Raw genomic sequence first — 17,967 nt, 5'->3', positions numbered from 1 at the left:
TCAACATACAACAATAGGATGATGAATTTCCCATCTCCCAAATTCTTCGTGTAGACGCAGTGATCCGAGTTGCATCTTGTGAATCCATGATCCAACATCCATCGATCAAACTTCAAGTACCATTGTCTTGATGCTTGCTTTAAACCATACAAGCTCTTCTTTAATCTGCAAACCATTTTCTCCTTACCTTTTACTTCATACCCCTTTGGTTGAAGCATGTAGATTTCCTCCTCTAAGTCACCGTGAGGGAATGCCGTATTTACATCCATTTGCTCGAGATTTAGATCATGAGCAGCCACAAGGCTTAAGACAAGCCTAATTGAGTTCATTTTTACAACAGGAGAAAATATTTCATTGAAGTCAATACCTTTCTTTTGAGAAAAACCTTTTACCACAAGCCTAGATTTGTACCTTTTCTTCCCACCTTCTTCTTCCTTTATCTTGTACACCCATTTGTTTTGAAGTGCCCGCTTACCTTTAGGCAACTCAACCAACTCCCATGTTTGGTTCTGATGTAGTGAGTCCATCTCCACTTGCATGCTCTTCGTCCATTCTTCTTTGGATTCATGTTGCATAGCTTCTTCATATGATTCCGGCTCTCCAGAATCTGAGATCAAGAGATGGTTGAAGGAAGGAACAAACCTTTCTGGAGGTCTACTTGCTCTTGTAGATCTTCGGGGAATAGGTTGAGGCTCCTCATTTGGTTGATGTTGTTGCACATTGTCACCGTTTGCAGTCCTTGAGTCTTCACCGCCCTCAAGCTCCATGTACTCATCACCTGTTTCTTTTGTTTGTTTTCTTTCCAAGTAATCTTTGTACATATTTTGTTCATTAAAAATTACATCCCTACTCCTTAAGATTTTACCATCTTCAGGATTCCATAGGCGATACCCAAAGTCTCCTTCTCCATAGCCAATGAAGAAACACTTTTTGGACTTTGCATCTAACTTTGATCTTAGGCTTCTATCTATGTGCATGAAAGCCTCACACCCAAACACTTTGAGAAATGCATAATTCACCGGTTTACCTGTCCATGCCTCTTCTGGAACTCCCCTATCCAATGCCGTTGAGGGTGACCGATTGATTAAGTACACAGACGTACTTACAGCTTCCGCCCAAAGTTCAAGCGGTAGGCCTGCATGTAGCCGCATGCTTCGTGCTCGTTCCATAATTGTCCTGTTCATCCTTTCTGAAATCCCATTTTGTTGAGGTGTCCTTGGGGTTGTCCTTTGCCTCCGAATTCCATTGCTAGCACAAAAGCTTTCAAAAGCTTGGCTGCAATATTCACCTCCATTGTCGGATCTGAGGCATTTAACCTTGGTACCTGTTTCATTCTCCACAAAGGCTTTCCACCTTTTAAATATGGAAAATACATCGGATTTATTCTTCATGACATAAACCCATGTTTTTCTAGTCGCATCGTCTATGAATGTTACATAGTACAATGAGCCACCAAGTGATGGTGTACTTGCAGGACCCCAAACATCAGAATGAACCAACTCAAGTTTTTTATTTTTTCTTTCATTTCCTGATTTTTGAAATTTTACCCTCTTTTGTTTACCATAAACACAATCTTCACAGAACTCTAAGTCCACTTCTTTCAAACCTGGTAGAAGCTTCTTTGTTTGAAGGATTTGCATTCCTTTGGCACTCATATGCCCAAGTCGGTAGTGCCACACTGCACTGTCAACTTCTGTAGTTGCTGCACAAGTTGAAGGTTGCGTGCTCACAGCACACAAGTAAAGTGTACTGACTTTTTCACCCTTGGCAACCACCAAAGATCCCTTTGAGATCTTCCACCGTTTGTTTCCGAATGCAATGTTGTGACCTTCATCGTCCAATTGTCCTGTAGAGATCAAATTTTTGCGAAGAGAAGGAACATGCCTAACATCTTTCAGCTTCCATTCATTTCCGTTAGCAGTTTTGATAGAAACTGTACCTTTGCCGACAATCTCACAAGCTTCATCATCTCCCAAGTATACATACCCAAAATTACCTTTGGTGTAGTCTTGGAAATGTTGCTTGTGTGGTGTCGCATGGAATGAAGCCCCAGAATCTACTATCCAGGAATTAGACACATTGTCTAATGAGAGAATTAGAGCATCTTGCTCTACTTTACCTGCCACATTGGCCTCCGATGTTGGCTTGTTGTCTTGAGACTCTGTCTCCTTCTTCTTCTTGGACCAGCAATCCTTCTTGACGTGGCCCTTCTTGCCGCAGTTCCAACATTCAAGAACTGACTTTGTTCGTGATTTGCTCCGTCTTGAGCGATCACGACCCTTTTGGTTTTTGAACCTCTCCTTAGGCCTTCCTCTTGTTTCCACTGATAGTGTAGCACTTGATGATTCTCCTGTGCTTCTCCTTCGCATTTCCTCGCTTAGAAGAACACCCACAACATCATCAAACTTAAGAGTATTTGTGCCAGAGATAGAATTACTTACAGCCATCACAAGGCTGTCCCAACTATCCGGTAGAGATGATAGTATAAGGAGAGCTCGCACTTCGTCATCGAAATTGATTTTCACTGATCGAAGTTGACTTATGTTTGTGTTAAAGTCATTTAGGTGTTCTGCAACTGAACCATTCTCTGCCATCTTTAGATTGAACAAGCGCTTCATAAGAAATACCTTATTGGATGCCGATGGTTTCTCGTAGAAGTCGTCAAGTGACTTCATCAAGTCCTCCGTGGTCTTCATCTCCGAAACATTGAAGGCCACCGTTGACGCCAAGCTTAACCGGATTGTTCCCAGTGCCTTTCGATCAAGGACAATCCATGCTTCATCTGCCATTGTTGCGGGCTTCTTCGCAAGACCGCCTAGTGGCAAATAGAGGTCCTTCTGGTAGAGATAGTCTTCAATCTTCATCTTCCAATGTTGGTAGTTTTTGCCGTTGAACTTCTCAATCTTGAGCTTCCCCTCCTCCGCCATAACTCCCACTCAATTCAAGGAATCCTTTCCTTGAGATAATTTAGCTACGAGCAAACCTTGCTCTGATACCAGTTGTTAGGAAATAAGACGTAGCTAAATAGATAATTGAGTAGATTACTTAATGGAGAGAGACAAATTTATATACACGAGATTATAGTGTAGAGAGAGAGAGAGAGAGAGAGAGTACACACGATATACGTGGTTCACCCAATGTGGGCTACGTCCACGGGAAAGCAGCCACTCAATGGCTTTGGTACTTCAAAAACAAGAAGTAGTTTACAAAGGGATTATACCCTTAATGGAGCTCCCGCCTTGCTTCACTCTCACCACCTCACACTCACCTTGTTGCATCAACTTCACACTATGAAATGTGTGTAGAAATGGCCTCCTTTTATAGGCCAAAAGGGCTGCCCTCTCTTATGAGAGACAGCCATGTGTAGCCGCCCTTGTGCGAATAAGTCCAAATCGGACCCTCCAATCCGCCCATGTGTGGCCGCCCTTGAGAAGACAAGTCCGCTTTTGAATTCGGCCACCGGCCATTGAATTCGGCCACCGGCCACCGGCCATTGACTTCCGACCACCGGCCACCGGCCATTGACTTCCGACCACCGGCCATTGGCCATTGACTACCGGCCATCGGCCAACCGACCGGTTGTTTTCCGACCACTTTCCGACCGCCGTCCGGCCATAATATTCCGGCGAAAAGGAATATTCCGGCGAAAAAAGTCTCGGGGGCCTCCGCCCCCGAGGCCTTTAAAGTTGCCCCTGATTCTTGTCCGTGAAAATTTTGGTTTCCGATGAGTGATTTTCCTTAACGCACGATGGCTTCTCCTCATAATGGGGGCCTTACAAATGTGCGCTTTTACCACAGAAAATTACAAGGGTAAATCAGGCTCCATACTTAACACCAAACTTACCCAAGGTCTCAAGTGCACACTTACCTTCCTTGCCTTGATTGCTCAATGCAGATCACATGCGGCTCAAGCAACTCATCACTTGGATCTCTGGTCAATGATTGCCCTTGATTTTGCAAATTTGATCCGTCTTCATAAGTTGGCCAAAAAATTGAGTTCCCTCAAATCTTTTGAAACTTGATATGCTTGAAGTCCTTGCTTTGTTGATCCGACATTTTCTTTCAATATTTGATTTTGACTCTCTAGGTTAATATCATTTTCTAATCCTTATTAGCTAAAAATTAAAGAAAATTACTGAAAATAATTATTATTTGGCAAACAATTAGCCAAAATTGTCTACCACATACATGTGGTAGTGATGTGTGCGAACACACTTAGGACCACCGGGTGGCTGAAAATGTCTCAAAATATACTATGGACACCCTCTATTCAGATCAAGAGGGGGAGTATACGTCTCATGAATTTAATGCATTTCTCGCTAGTCATGGGATAAAACACCAATTATGTGTGCCACTTATGTACTTGACAGGTGTCCTCCAAAAGCTTTGCAGTCTATGAATCCATATGAAGCATGGCATGATAGAAAGCCTTCTATTGAGCACATGTGTGTTTTTGGCTGTTTGGTGTATGCTTTGGTGCCACAAACGTAGTACAAAAAATTGGATCATAAGGCTGCCAAATATATTTTTGTTGGTTATAGTGTTGAAATCAAAGGTTAAAGGTTGTATCATCTGCAAACAAAGTGTATCTTGGTCTCATGGGATGTTGTGTTTGTGGAAGATTTTGTTTAGCCCTTACTGTCATGTACTAGAGGCAGTAATGTAAGCTCATACAACATTTATGACACTTTGTTGCCTCTTTTCAATGGTGGAAGCTGGAATGTAAATTCCAATGAGGCAAATATACAACATATGGGGGTTTTTGAAAATGTTACAGATCAGCCTATTATCGATGCAGATGTACATGATGTACTTGATGAGGAAAGGACTGAGAATGAGCAGGCTAGAGGCGTGCCTAATTGGCTGGTGCATATTTTGCGTGACAATAAATTGGATGCACTGAGAAGCGGAAGTGAAAAAAATAGACCCGGTGGCCTCTACACCAAGACTATGCACAATGGCCTCATCATGGGGAATACGCAATAGGGGCACCACCTAGCAAGATATGCGGCTAGGACGCATACATATACACAATGAAACATGCCATGGAAAACAATTTCAAGATCCACACCCAAATGTGGAATGGGGTGGTCAGAGAATAAGGTGAGAGGAGTGGTGAGTGAGTGAGAATGGGCTCGCTACTCGTGCATGTAGTAAGGAAGATAACGAGGTCAGGGATACATGCAAGTATGCTCACTTCTCATACAAAAGGTGGCGAATCCGCACACCTCAAGATGGAAGTAGCAAGATGATAGGAATATGAGAGGGAGAGAGAGTGTGTGTGTGTATGGTGGCGAATCCGCACACCGTAACATAAGCAGAAAAAAAAATGGCAAGGAACAAGCATATACCATACTCACAATGAGATGTATCCAAAGCGACACAAAGTATGGCACCAAGATGGGTGTGTTGATTGCTTGCAAAAGATTAATACAATAGGTAGCGTATGGCAGGAAAATGAGAAGGGAACAAGATCGTAGGAGGCATAATGGAGAGATGGGAGTTGATGGCGAGGAATATCATGAGTGTGTCCACCCTTCTTCTTCTTGAAATTGTGCCTTCAACCCTTAATTACAAGTGGTGTGGAGGTGTGGTGCTCATCTTTTGTGCATGGTGATGGTGATGATGATGGTGTTGTGATTATGTGATTAGGATTCATGCTACAAGAATGTAGCACAAGAGTGTGTATGGATAGGTGTGTGTGTGTGTGTGTGTGTGTGTGTGTGTGTGTGTGTGTGTGTGTGTGTGTGTGTGTGTGTGTGTGTGTGTGTGTGTGTGTGTCTGTGTCCCTCCCCCAAAGTGAGCTGTCATGGCCTCCTTATATAGGGAAGGAGGGGAGGATTTAGCAATATTTGTATTTGAGGTGAGTGTCCCACTTTGGTGACTAGGAAAATGGGGTGCATGTGACTGTGGCTCCCATCTTGTCTCCTCATTATTTAAAATACCAGAGTCAATAGAGAGAGAAGATGAGAGAATGTGGGTAGGATGTAAAAGATAGGAGATATTTACAATAGTCTAGCTTTGGCTAGACATAAGCTTATTAGGGAGAGAAGAGAGAGGTAAGAAAATTAAAAGAGAGGTTGTCGAAGGTGGATAATTGTTGATGAGGATGGATCCTCAAAAAATGGTGATAGAATCACTCTAGACTTGCCAGGACCTCATTAAAAGAGCCTTGTCTCTTGTAATCGTGCTTGAAGACTTGTAGAACCATAGCCATTCTAGAGGGAATAAAATTGGGGATGGCCTGTGTCACCATTACACGAGAAAACTGGGGTCCACTACAAAAATCATATCTCCGTGTTCATAACTCCAAAAATTCTTTTAAAAATTAAACTAAAATTTGAGATCACGAGCTACATCTTTCATGTTGAACGCTCCTTCAGATTCGGGTTCTTCTCTACTTAAAAAATTCAGCCAAATAATATATTATTTGTGGCTGCAAAGGTCTTTTGGTGGTCCCCTTTGAGTGGACTTCTCTCTCGCCTTCAAGTGTAAGCTCCTTCATGTGTATGAAAACATGACCTAGAGTTTTGAAAAGATTGGCAATCATCCAAATGGAGGTATTATTGAAATTTGAAAGTGGGGTTGAGGTTTGAAAATGAAAACTAGTGAATAAAATATTTGGTAGGGTGGAATAATATATATACATGAAAAATATATTAGAAAATACTAAACTATATAATGTAATTTAGAATATATATATTTAATATTTAAGGTCAAAAGAGATATCATCAAAGAAAGCTTATTTATTTATGCTACATCGTGATTGATTAGCATAAGTCTTATTTATTTAATAAAGGCTAAAACTTTTGTGAAAAAGGGATGAAAAATCAAAAGAACTTATATAATAGGAAATATTTTGGTAAAAGGGCAAAGATATATGGGGGGGTTCCCATGCATGGAAAAGCTTGCCTCAGCACCTTTGTCTAGTTGTACTTGTTCAGGTTCTCACCATGCATCTTATGCATCAGATTGCTATGCTTTGGTTGTGTGTAGCTTACATGATGTTGAGAAACCTCTGTCTTTTGATGAAGCACATAATTCACAAAACTGGGGATAACTGCCATGCAATCAGAATATGGTGCACTTATAGAAAATGACACATGGACTCTATGTAATTTTCCTTCTGGCAAAAATGTTGAGATGTCGAGCTCTACACCTTGAGCTGGCATCCACTACGGGTCTTGGCCGCTTACGGCATTTACTCACTGGCTCGTTAGGTGACCGACACGGAGGATCTCTGCCAGTGATTCTACAACTGGACTACACTTATAGTGCCAGCCTAGTACGCTTCTAGCAAGTTCATACTTAGTGACCGCATGTACATATGTGCTACTTTTCAGCTTTAGCACTTAGTCATTTTGTACTCTCTTTTCTGTAAAGAAGAAGAAGAAGCTTTCCATCTTTGTGTGCTTTGTGCTTGTCTTGTGTAGCTCTCTTGCATCCTCATTCTTTACATGGTATCAGAGCTTGGTGCAGGCAAGAGAGGCTAAGAGAGCAAGAGCATCACAATCCCTTTGTTCGCAATCCACGACCAGATGCCGAAGGCGCCTCGCGTAGCGAAAAAAATTTTAGGGGTTTTTCGCACAAGTTTCTGAACAGGTCTCCAAAGTGCAGTATACAGAGATTTACTGTACAAGTACAGTGGTTGTATGTACGCTTGATTGTGGACACTCGTTGAGTGTAGAAAGCGTTACAGGAACCACGATAGCAGGTTCAGCAGATTTGCAGGTTTTTGCAGATTGCAGCTATTTTGTCTTAGTGCTTCAAGATGTCTGACGGTTTCAGTCAGATTGTTACTGAGAAGCTTGAGAAAAATAACTACCCTGCATGGAAGTTCAGAATAACAAATTTCCTAAAAGGAAAAGGTTATTGGGACTATGTAGAAGGAGACAATGAAAAGGAACCAGAGATTCCCGAGGCAAATGCTACAGCAGAACAAAGGAAAGCTTTGAGGGACTGGCAACAAGGCCAGAGCAAAGTGATGTATTGGTTGTCTATGAGCATCACAGATGGCATGATGGGCTATCTACAGGATGCTGAAACCCCCACCATTGCATGGAGAAACTTAGGCAGAGTGTTCGAGGTGAACACCAAGGCCAGGAAGCTTCAACTAAAGTCGGAGCTAAATCAGGTTAAGAGGAACAACCTCTCAATCAATGATTATGCCTTGAAGATCAAGAGTATCATTGAGGCTCTTGGATCTATTAAAGTCTCAGTGGAAGACGATGACATTGTCCGTGCATGCTTGGATGGTCTAGGAGATGAGTATGTACATTTTAGGTCTTCCATGAATACAAGAGACGACATCCCCGTGTTCCAAGATTTGATTTCTATGCTTATTCTTGAGGAGAAGAACCTTGACACATCTTCTTCTCATGGCAGAAATAATTCTGAACAGGCCTTCTATTCTAACTCCAACAGAGGTAGAGGTAGAGGTCGTGGTCGAGGCCCAAGGAGTTGCAGGGGCCAATTTCTGGAAGGTCAATCAAATCAAAACAATACAGGTGGCAGGGGAAACCAGTTTCAAGGCAGGGGGAGTCAAAGAGGTCGTGGTGCAGGATCAAGCAAGCAGCAACATACTCCAGATAGTAGAGAATGTTGGACTTGTGGTGAAAGAGGTCACATGTCACGTGACTGTCCAAAGGTAAAAGCAAGTAGAAAGAGAGAACATGGCAACTATGCATCTACTAGCAGAGATGCAGATGACAGCAAAAACGAGCGCATGTTTGTTATGCAGCATGTAATGAATACAATGACTGCAGAGAATTCCACCCAAGATGATGTTTGGTATGTGGATTCAGGTGCCTCTAATCATATGACGTCTCGTGGAGAGTGGTTTAGAGATATGCGCAAACCAGATGTGTCAGGCTATGTGCAGACAGGAGATGACACAGCTCACCCCATTGCTCATGTAGGGGACATACCTCTAAATACGAAGAGTGGGAAATCAAAGTACTTAGCAGATGTACTTCATGTCCCAAACATTACAAAGAATCTTGTTTCTGTTGGACAAATGGTTGAGCAGGGTTTGCAGGTTCGCTTCAATCCAAATGGCTGTTATGTAGAAGATTTCCAGAATGGCTGTAAGCTGATCACAGAGGGCAAATGTGTGGGCAGAATGTTTACGCTGAATGTAGACATGCCTGAGGTAAAAGCTGCATTATTTGCACAGGGCACAGGTGTTGTGGCTGATGTTGACATTTGGCACAAACGCATTGGCCATGTCAATGAGCAGAGATTGCGCAGCATGCAATCAAAACAGATTGTAAAAGGTTTGCCCAAATTCAAGGTGGATGGTATGCATAAAGTGTGTGCAGCATGCCAGTTTGGAAAACAGTCAAAGGGCTCATTTCCACATGAGCGCAATGTATGTAAAAGGCCACTTGAGGTGGTGCACACAGATGTTTGGGGTCCAACCGATACTGCAAGTATACATGGTTGCAGGTATTATGTCTCTTTCATTGATGACCATACAAGGAAAGTATGGGTCTACTTCATGCGTAACAAAAGTGAAGTGTTTGGTCACTTTCAAGACTTCAAAGTCATGATTGAGAAGGAGACAGATATGCAAATCAAGACATTGAGGTCAGATGGAGGGGGAGAGTACTTCTCCAATGATTTTTCAGATTTTCTGCGAATGCATGGTATACACAGGCAGTTTACATGCAGATATACTCCACAGCAGAATGGGGTCGCAGAAAGGAAAAACAGGCACATTGCAGAGGTTGCACGTGCATTGATGAATGAGAAGAACATGCCTCATCATTTCTGGGCTGAAGCTATAAATACAGCTGTGTACATTATGAACAGGACACCTACAGCTGCGGTGCATGATGTAACACCTGAGGAAAAGTTTACAGGTACAAAGCCTGATTTGGCACACTTGAAAGTGTTTGGCTGCATAGCTTACGTGCATGTACCAGATGAGTTGCGTAGGAAATTGGATCCTAAAGCAGAGAAATGTATTCTTGTGGGATATTCCCTTGAACAAAAGGGGTACAGGTGCTACAATCCTACTACACGAGAATTACGAGTGAGCAGAGATGTAGTCTTTGATGAGATGAGCAGCTGGTACAGTAATGCACATGGCACTATTGGGGCTAATGTAAAAGATGATGTGGTTGTACAAAATGTGAGGCCACAGTCACAGGTTTTGAGTGGACCACAAGAGTCCTCTTCTCGTGGCTCTGTTGAGAAACCATGGAATGGTAGACTACGTACGCAGGTTACTCCACCAACAGGTACAGGGAATGTATCACGAAAAGGAAAGGAAAAGGTTGATGAACCTCCCTTTATGGTTGATGCATCATCAGGTTTTTCACATGTAGACATGGATTCAGATGGTTCTGAACAAAGTCTTGATGAGGAATTTGGAATTCCGGCTGTCAGGACACCTGGTGTAAGGAAAGTACAAGAAGATGCTAGAGGGCAAAGGAGTGACCAAGGACCGCGCAGATCTAATAGAGTCAGAAATCCAGTTCAGAAATTGACTTATGATGGGTATCTAGCGCATCACCAAGCCTACATGGCTAAGGTGATACAGGATGTGGAGCCCACATGTTTTGAGGATGCAGTTGGAAATGTGCATTGGGATGATGCAATGAATGAGAGATGGCTGCATTGGAAGCAAATGACACATGGGAGTTGGTGCCATTGCCAAGTGGCAAGAAAGCTATTGGCTGTAAATGGGTGTATAAAACCAAGCATAAGGCTGATGGTAACATTGAGCGTCACAAGGCAAGGCTGGTCGCAAAGGGTTATGCACAGACGTATGGCATAGACTATGAGGAGACCTTTGCTCCCGTGGCAAAGATGACGACTCTGAGAGCTGTCATAGCAGTGGCTGCATCTAGAGGATGGATTATGCATCAAATGGATGTAAAGAATGCCTTCTTGAATGGTGAGTTGCAAGAGGAAGTGTATATGGATCAGCCACCTGGTTATGTCGATCCAGGTTACCTAGATTATGTATGCAGACTTCTCAAAGCTTTGTATGGTTTGAAGCAGGGCTCTAGAGCATGGTATGACAGGATTGCCAAGTATCTTGTCAGTATTGGTTTTAGGAGAGCTCATGCTGATCATTCACTCTATGTACGTGAGAGTGATGTGGGGATTGTGGTCATTACCATATATGTAGATGACCTTATTATTGTTGGTGACAATGCTATGGAGATTGACCATGTGAAGGGTCTTCTCAAACAGGAGTTTGAAATGAAAGATTTAGGCAAGTTGCGCTACTTTCTTGGCATTGAGGTGATCAGGACTCCAGAGGGTGTATGGCTATCACAGAGACAGTACGCTTTGGACATGTTTTCAAAGTATGGTATGGCTGATTGTAAGCCAATTTCTATTCCCTTGGATGTGAATGCAAAGCTGAGTGCAGAGAAGGGTGATGTTGTTGAGGATGTCAACATGTACACGAAGATTGTGGGTAGTCTAATCTACTTGACTATCACGAGGCCAGACTTGAGCTACACAGTAGGCTTGGAGAGTCAGTTCATGCAACTTCCGAGGAAGCCACATTTGGATGGAGTACGACGCACACTTAGGTATGTGCAAGGTACTCTTGACTTCGCATTGTTCTATGCAGCAGATGCACCATTAGCATTGTATGGGTATACAGATGCAGATTGGGCAGGTAGCATTGTTGATAGGAGATCTATGAGTGGCTTCATGTTCTCTTTTGGGAGTGCTGCTCTTACTTGGAGCAGCAAAAAGCAGCCTACGGTTGCTTTATCGAGCACAGAGGCCGAGTACAGAGGTGCAGCAGTTGCGGCGTGCGAGGTAGCTTGGCTACGCACATTACTTGAGGACTTGGGAGTGCAGGTGGACCAGCAGATTTTCATCCATTGTGACAACCTCAGCAGCATGCAATTGGCTAGGAACCCAGTGTTCCATGCTAGGACCAAACACATAGAGGTCCATTACCACTACGTTCGAGAGCGAGTGTTGGCGGGCGACATCGACTTGGTCTACGTCAGCACAGAGGAGCAGATAGCGGATATCTTTACCAAGGCCCTCGGAGCTGAGAAGCTTCGACGTTTCCGGACTATGCTTGGACTCTGCGACATGCAGAGCTCGAGGGGGAGTGTTGAGATGTCGAGCTCTACACCTTGAGCTGGCATCCACTACGGGTCTTGGCCGCTTACGGCATTTACTCACTGGCGCGTTAGGTGACCGACACGGAGGATCTCTGCCAGTGATTCTACAACTGGACTACACTTATAGTGCCAGCCTAGTACGCTTCTAGCGAGTTCACACTTAGTGACCGCATGTACATATGTGCTACTTTTCAGCTTTAGCACTTAGTCATTTTGTACTCTCTTTTCTGTGGAGAAGAAGAAGAAGCTTTCCATCTCTGTGTGCTTTGTGCTTGTCTTGTGTAGCTCTCTTGCATCCTCATTCTTTACAAAAAAGGCCATTGGTACGAAGTGGGTTTACAAGTTGAAACGCAACCCAAATGGTGAGATTGATTGCTATAAGACTTGACTTGTTGCAAAAGGTTATGCACAATAGAAAGAAATAGATTATGAAGAGACTTTTGATTCCACTTTTCTATGAGTATTGTGTGTTTTCTATGTGCATTGTCTGCTCATTTTGGTTGGGATGTACATCAATCAGACATTGTTACTACTTTTTTGAATGGTGACATGTTTGAGGAAATTTATGTAACGTAGCCTCGTGGTTTTGTCATTAAAGGGCAGGAAGATAAAGTGTCCAAATGTAAGAAAGCTTTATATGGGTTGAAGAAATCTCCTCGTGCTTGGTATGAGTAGGCTGACAATCATTTGGTCAAAGGAGGCTTTTGTAACAGTCCAACAGAAAGCACATTGTGTGTAAAGCATGAGGGTGACGTATTTCTCATTGTGGTTCTCTATGTGGATGATTTGTTGTTCATTGGACCAAATGAGAGACATATTGTCTAATTTAAGGCTGATTTGAATGCTACTTTCAAGATGAAAGATTTGGGGCTGTTCCATCATTACTGGTTATACAGTTTAAGCAATGTGATGGTGGTATTGCCTTGTGTCATACAAGTTACATAGAGACATTGCTATGTAAGTTTGGACTTGAGGATTGCAAATCTATTGCCACTCCCATGAAAACAGGTTTGAAATTGAGTATTCATGATGCTAGTGATCGTGCCAATGTCACTCTTTACAAAATTGCTGTTGACTGCCTCATTTATGTATGCAACACGAGATCGTATATTCAATTTGTAGTTTCACAGTTCAACAAATTTATGCATAGCCCAGGGTCTAAGCATTGGTAGAGTGTCAAGAGGATTTTTTGCTACTTGAGTGGTGGTGACCTTATATGCTGTCCTATATGCCCAGAGAGCAGTCTGGAGTTTCAGATCCCACTAGTGTGGTTCCTTTTGCACAAGTTTGGTGAGAATGGTCTTCACAGTTTTGTTACTGCTCTCTGCTTGCCCATTGCATCTGGGAAAATATGGGGTTGATTTTTGATGCTTTACTGAGAGCTTTCCATTAGAATGTCCATAGTATCATCTATGAAGTGTGCCCCCTGATCAGATACAATCTCCACAGGACATCCATAACGGCATATAATATTTTCAAATAAGAATACAGATGTGGACATTGTTGTGTTGTCGGGAAGAGCCTTAGCTTCCACCCATTTGGTGACATAACAGGTGGCCATCAATATATACCTATTCTTCCTTGGCGTAGTTTTCTTGAATGGACCCATGAAATCCATACCCCATTTCATAAACACTCCCAGTGTGGCTGGACTGGAGTTAAAGGAGTCATATCTGCTGCTGTGGGTCTACCCATCCTCTAGCATATATCATACGTTTTACAAAAGCTTCTGACATCAGCTATTAAAGTTTGCCACCATAAACCAGCCTGCAAAAATCTTCTTGTAAGTAATATCAGTGGAGAAATGTCCTCCAGAATCCCCATCACATGCTTCTGAAATAACTTGCATTCTGCCTTCCATAGGTACACATCTACAAAGAACCCCATCCACTCCCAGTCTGTAGAGTGATCCTCCAATGATGGTGAACTTCAGACTCTTAATGATCAAGGCCTTCTTCTGATTCTGAGTCCAGTTATGTGGGAATCCTCCTTTAGAAAGGAACTGATACACATCATATAATTCTGGATCAGTTATTTCCTCAGCTGTCATATGAAATAGTTCTGCATCCACTGGCTCATCTCTCAAAGATGTCTCAAAGTAGCTATCCGTACTTCTGGACAGGAAATCAGCACCACAGTGGGTTCTACCGGGCTTATGGAAAATACGGAACTCCAATTCCATCAGGAACATCATCCATCTTGTCAATCTCCCTTGAATAATGACCTGTTAATTAGGAATAATAATGCCTAATGATCTACATAAAAATGAAACATCTTGCCCAACAAATAGTGTCGAAACTTAGTAGCACTGAAAACCATTCCCAAGGCTTCTCTTTCAGTAGTGGTACATCCTTGTTCTGCCTGACTGAATCTTCGACTGGCAAAATAGACTGGATAATCAGTCTTCCCATCAGGCTGAGCTAAGATTGCCCCCATCGCTAGTCCTGAGGCATCTACATGTACATGAAAAATGACATCCCAGTTTGGTTGTCAAAGTACTGGTTTATTGATAATGGCATTCTTCAAACTCTGAAAGCTCTCATAACATTCAGTAGTCCAAATGAACTTGTTGTTCTTCTTTGTGATCTCAGACAAAGGTTATGCCTGAGAAGCAAACTGATGCACAAACCTTCTATAAAAATTGATATATCCCAAGAAAGAACTCAATTATGATGCATTGTGTGGCACCTTGGCCTACTTGACACACTGAATCTTGTCATTGGCCATTTCAATACCATTTTTGGACACTACATGTCCCAGAAGCTGTCCTTTCCAGATAGAAAATAGATTTGAATGGATTTAAACAAATCCAATTTTCTTGATAGCGCTGGAAAACCATTTCTAGAAAAAGTAAATGCTTATCCTCTGTTGAATATATGGTGAAGTCATCCATAAATATGGAAAGGAATCGGTGTAGATATTCACTGAATATTTCCATCATACATCTTTGAAAAGTCATTGGGGCATTACAAAGACTAAATGGCATAACCAGATACATGAATGATCCCCATTCAGTAATAAAAGTATTCTTACTCCGGTCCATAGGAGCAATTTGTAACTGGTTATAACCACTATAACCATCCATAAAGCTATACATCTCATAACCTAAAATTTCATCAAGCAACATGTCTGTAAACGGTAATGGAAAGGGATCCTTGATGGTCCGAGCATTCAACTTTTGATAATCCACACAGACTTTTAGCTTTCCATTCTTCTTGGGCACCACCACAATAGGAAATAACCAGTCACTATTGTCTACCTCAGTAATGAACCCAACCTTCAGAAGGTTATTGATCTATTCCTTAACCTTCTTAGCATAGTTAGGATTCATTCTGTATCTTTGCAACCTCACAGATCTAGCATCTGGTTTTAATGGTATTCGATGTTGACATACCTCTAGATCCACTCCCTTGAGATCAGTATGTTCCCATGAGAACACATCTTTATACTGTTGGAACATGTGTCGGGCTTTCTCTTTCATGATGTTTGTTGACTTTGATCACTCTAGGATTCAGATGTTTGTTGACTTTGATCACTCTAGGATTCTCCTCAGAACCTAGATTCCATTCCTTTATTTCTTGATCATCCGGAAGCAACCAATTAGGCCCACCACCCTTTCGTTTGGTTGATTCCTCAGCGTAATCCCAAGATGGTCCTCTAGACTCTGAATTGCTATTCTGACTCCCATTAACTTCTTCAAAAATTGTTGACATACGAGAATCCACTAGTTCTTTCGACCTTCCAATTAACTGAACTAGTCGTTCCCCAAAATTTGGTTTAGTGAACTGATCTGGAAACTGCTTCTTTTGCTTTTCAGCTTGATCTTTGTCCAATAATACCACAGTGAGATCTATTTTAGCTAACGAAAAAATATTCATTGCCGCCAGCATCCTCTCAATTTTCTTCACCTTATACTTCTGGCAAAGCTCTTCTGGTCGTAGTTCCTTCCTCCAGCTCCGAGTGTTGTTCGTCTGAATCTCTATTGACACCTTGTATAGTCAGAGTCTCATTGGCATAGTTGTGAACAGCTTGTGCCGTTCGCAACCATGGGCGCCCTAGTAGCATCCCATATGCGCCTTGCACATCCAGTACTAGGAAATTGGTTGTGAACTTTTTCTTGCCTACTCTTATCTTCATACCCTCTAGCATCCAAGTTGCCTGCACAACTCGATGATCTGCCATTTGCACTTTGAAAGGTGCTGGTTTTAGGTTTGTAAGACCCATTCTTTGCTAAAGATGTGCCCCCATGTTATTTACTCGTGCTCCCCCATCCAGTATGACACCAGATAGTGGCTCCCACTATTTCCTAACCTTATAGTCCACCTAGATCACCGGCACTTCATCATCTCGAACAACAACTAAGTCAATTGCTATGGCCTCTGCTTCAGACTTCCTTCGTTGTCTAATGAACTTCACTGCTTCAGGTAAAGTTTTTCTAATATCTTCCAGTTCAACTATGAGTTTCTGAATTCTGTCACAAATTTTGACATGTATTTCCTCTCTCTCTTGGTCAGAGTTATTGTCCGAACTTGAAGAATCAGCAGTATTTGCACAGTGCATCCAACATGGTCTTAGGAATCCCAGACCCCGAATGATTTTGTTGTGCTGAAGACTGGGCTGGTATCTTCTGAATGACCCGGGCATCATAACTTTATGGCTGCTCTCTGGCAACTTCTTGGCTAAATTTGCTGTGATTTTAGCCGCCGCCAGTTCTCTCTGCTCCTGCCATTCATCAACTACCTTTTCTTTACCCTTTGGCTTCCACACCTCTCTCTGCTGAGCCCATTTTCTATTTCAAGGACTTACTGGATTTGTCGACTCCTCTGGAATTTCCTCAATGACCACCCCTTTGCTGCGTGTTACTGCTCGTACAAAAACTGGCTCTGGGGCCTTTGCCTCAGTAGCCGCAGTAGTAGGTGTTTCTAGACATTGAGCCACAAAATACCCATACTTGCCACAAGTGTAACAGTTCAGACTTCGGTTCTGGAAATTACCATGCCCCCGACCTCTTCCAGTACCTCCTTGGTACCTGCTTCACCCAGTACCAATACCAATACCAGTACCAGTACCACTAGTCTGGTTTCTCTTCTTGGGTATACTAGTTGTTTCCACTCTGATTGGTTCAGCTTGGTGAACGCTATGACAGACAAATCTTTGCCCTTCTTGAAGTGATGGATTAGAATGCCACAATCATTCCATAAATGACCATATGATTTGCAGTAGGTACATTGTGGAAATTCATTGGAAACATGATCTTTGGATTTACATTTTGAACACCAAGTTTCCATTCTTCTAACTGTTTGTCTGGTCTAGCTGATTTCAGCAATTTGCCGGGCCATTTCATCAATCTTCTTGGACCAAGACCCCTTCTTGGATTTTCCCTTGCTCTTTTCATCTGAGTTGCTTTCAGAACTACTAGAGGTCTTACTAGAATCAAAATTCTCAGTGGAAGAACTACTACTACTAGACCTCCTCTTCTTGTGACTCCTCTCTTTCTTTGCCTGTTGTTCCAACTTCAGGGGGCGCTGCACCAAATCATTGAATTTCTTTATTGGTGTAGGTACTTCCTGTTCTCTAAGCTTTTTACTACGGAACCCATTTAAAAACCATGCATGTAGCCTCTTTTCTGATGGTGGTTCTTGCAGCTGCCTGGTTAGCTCCTTGATTTTTTCAACATAACTTCTGACTGATAATTTTCCTTGCTTTATCTAGTCCAGTTCATAGAGGATATCCTCATCTCCTCTGTTGTCTAAATATTCTAGCCTAAAAGCTTTGAGTAATTTATTGTATGATCTGAGTTGGAAAGCTTGGTAATGGTAGAACCATTTCCTTGCTACATCCTTTAATGTCTGAGGAAAGTATT

Source organism: Adiantum capillus-veneris, chromosome 21, assembly GCF_014529385.1.
Source record: "Adiantum capillus-veneris isolate H3 chromosome 21, ASM1452938v2, whole genome shotgun sequence".
NCBI lineage: Eukaryota > Viridiplantae > Streptophyta > Polypodiopsida > Polypodiales > Pteridaceae > Adiantum > Adiantum capillus-veneris.
Note: the sequence above shows the minus strand (reverse complement) of the source record.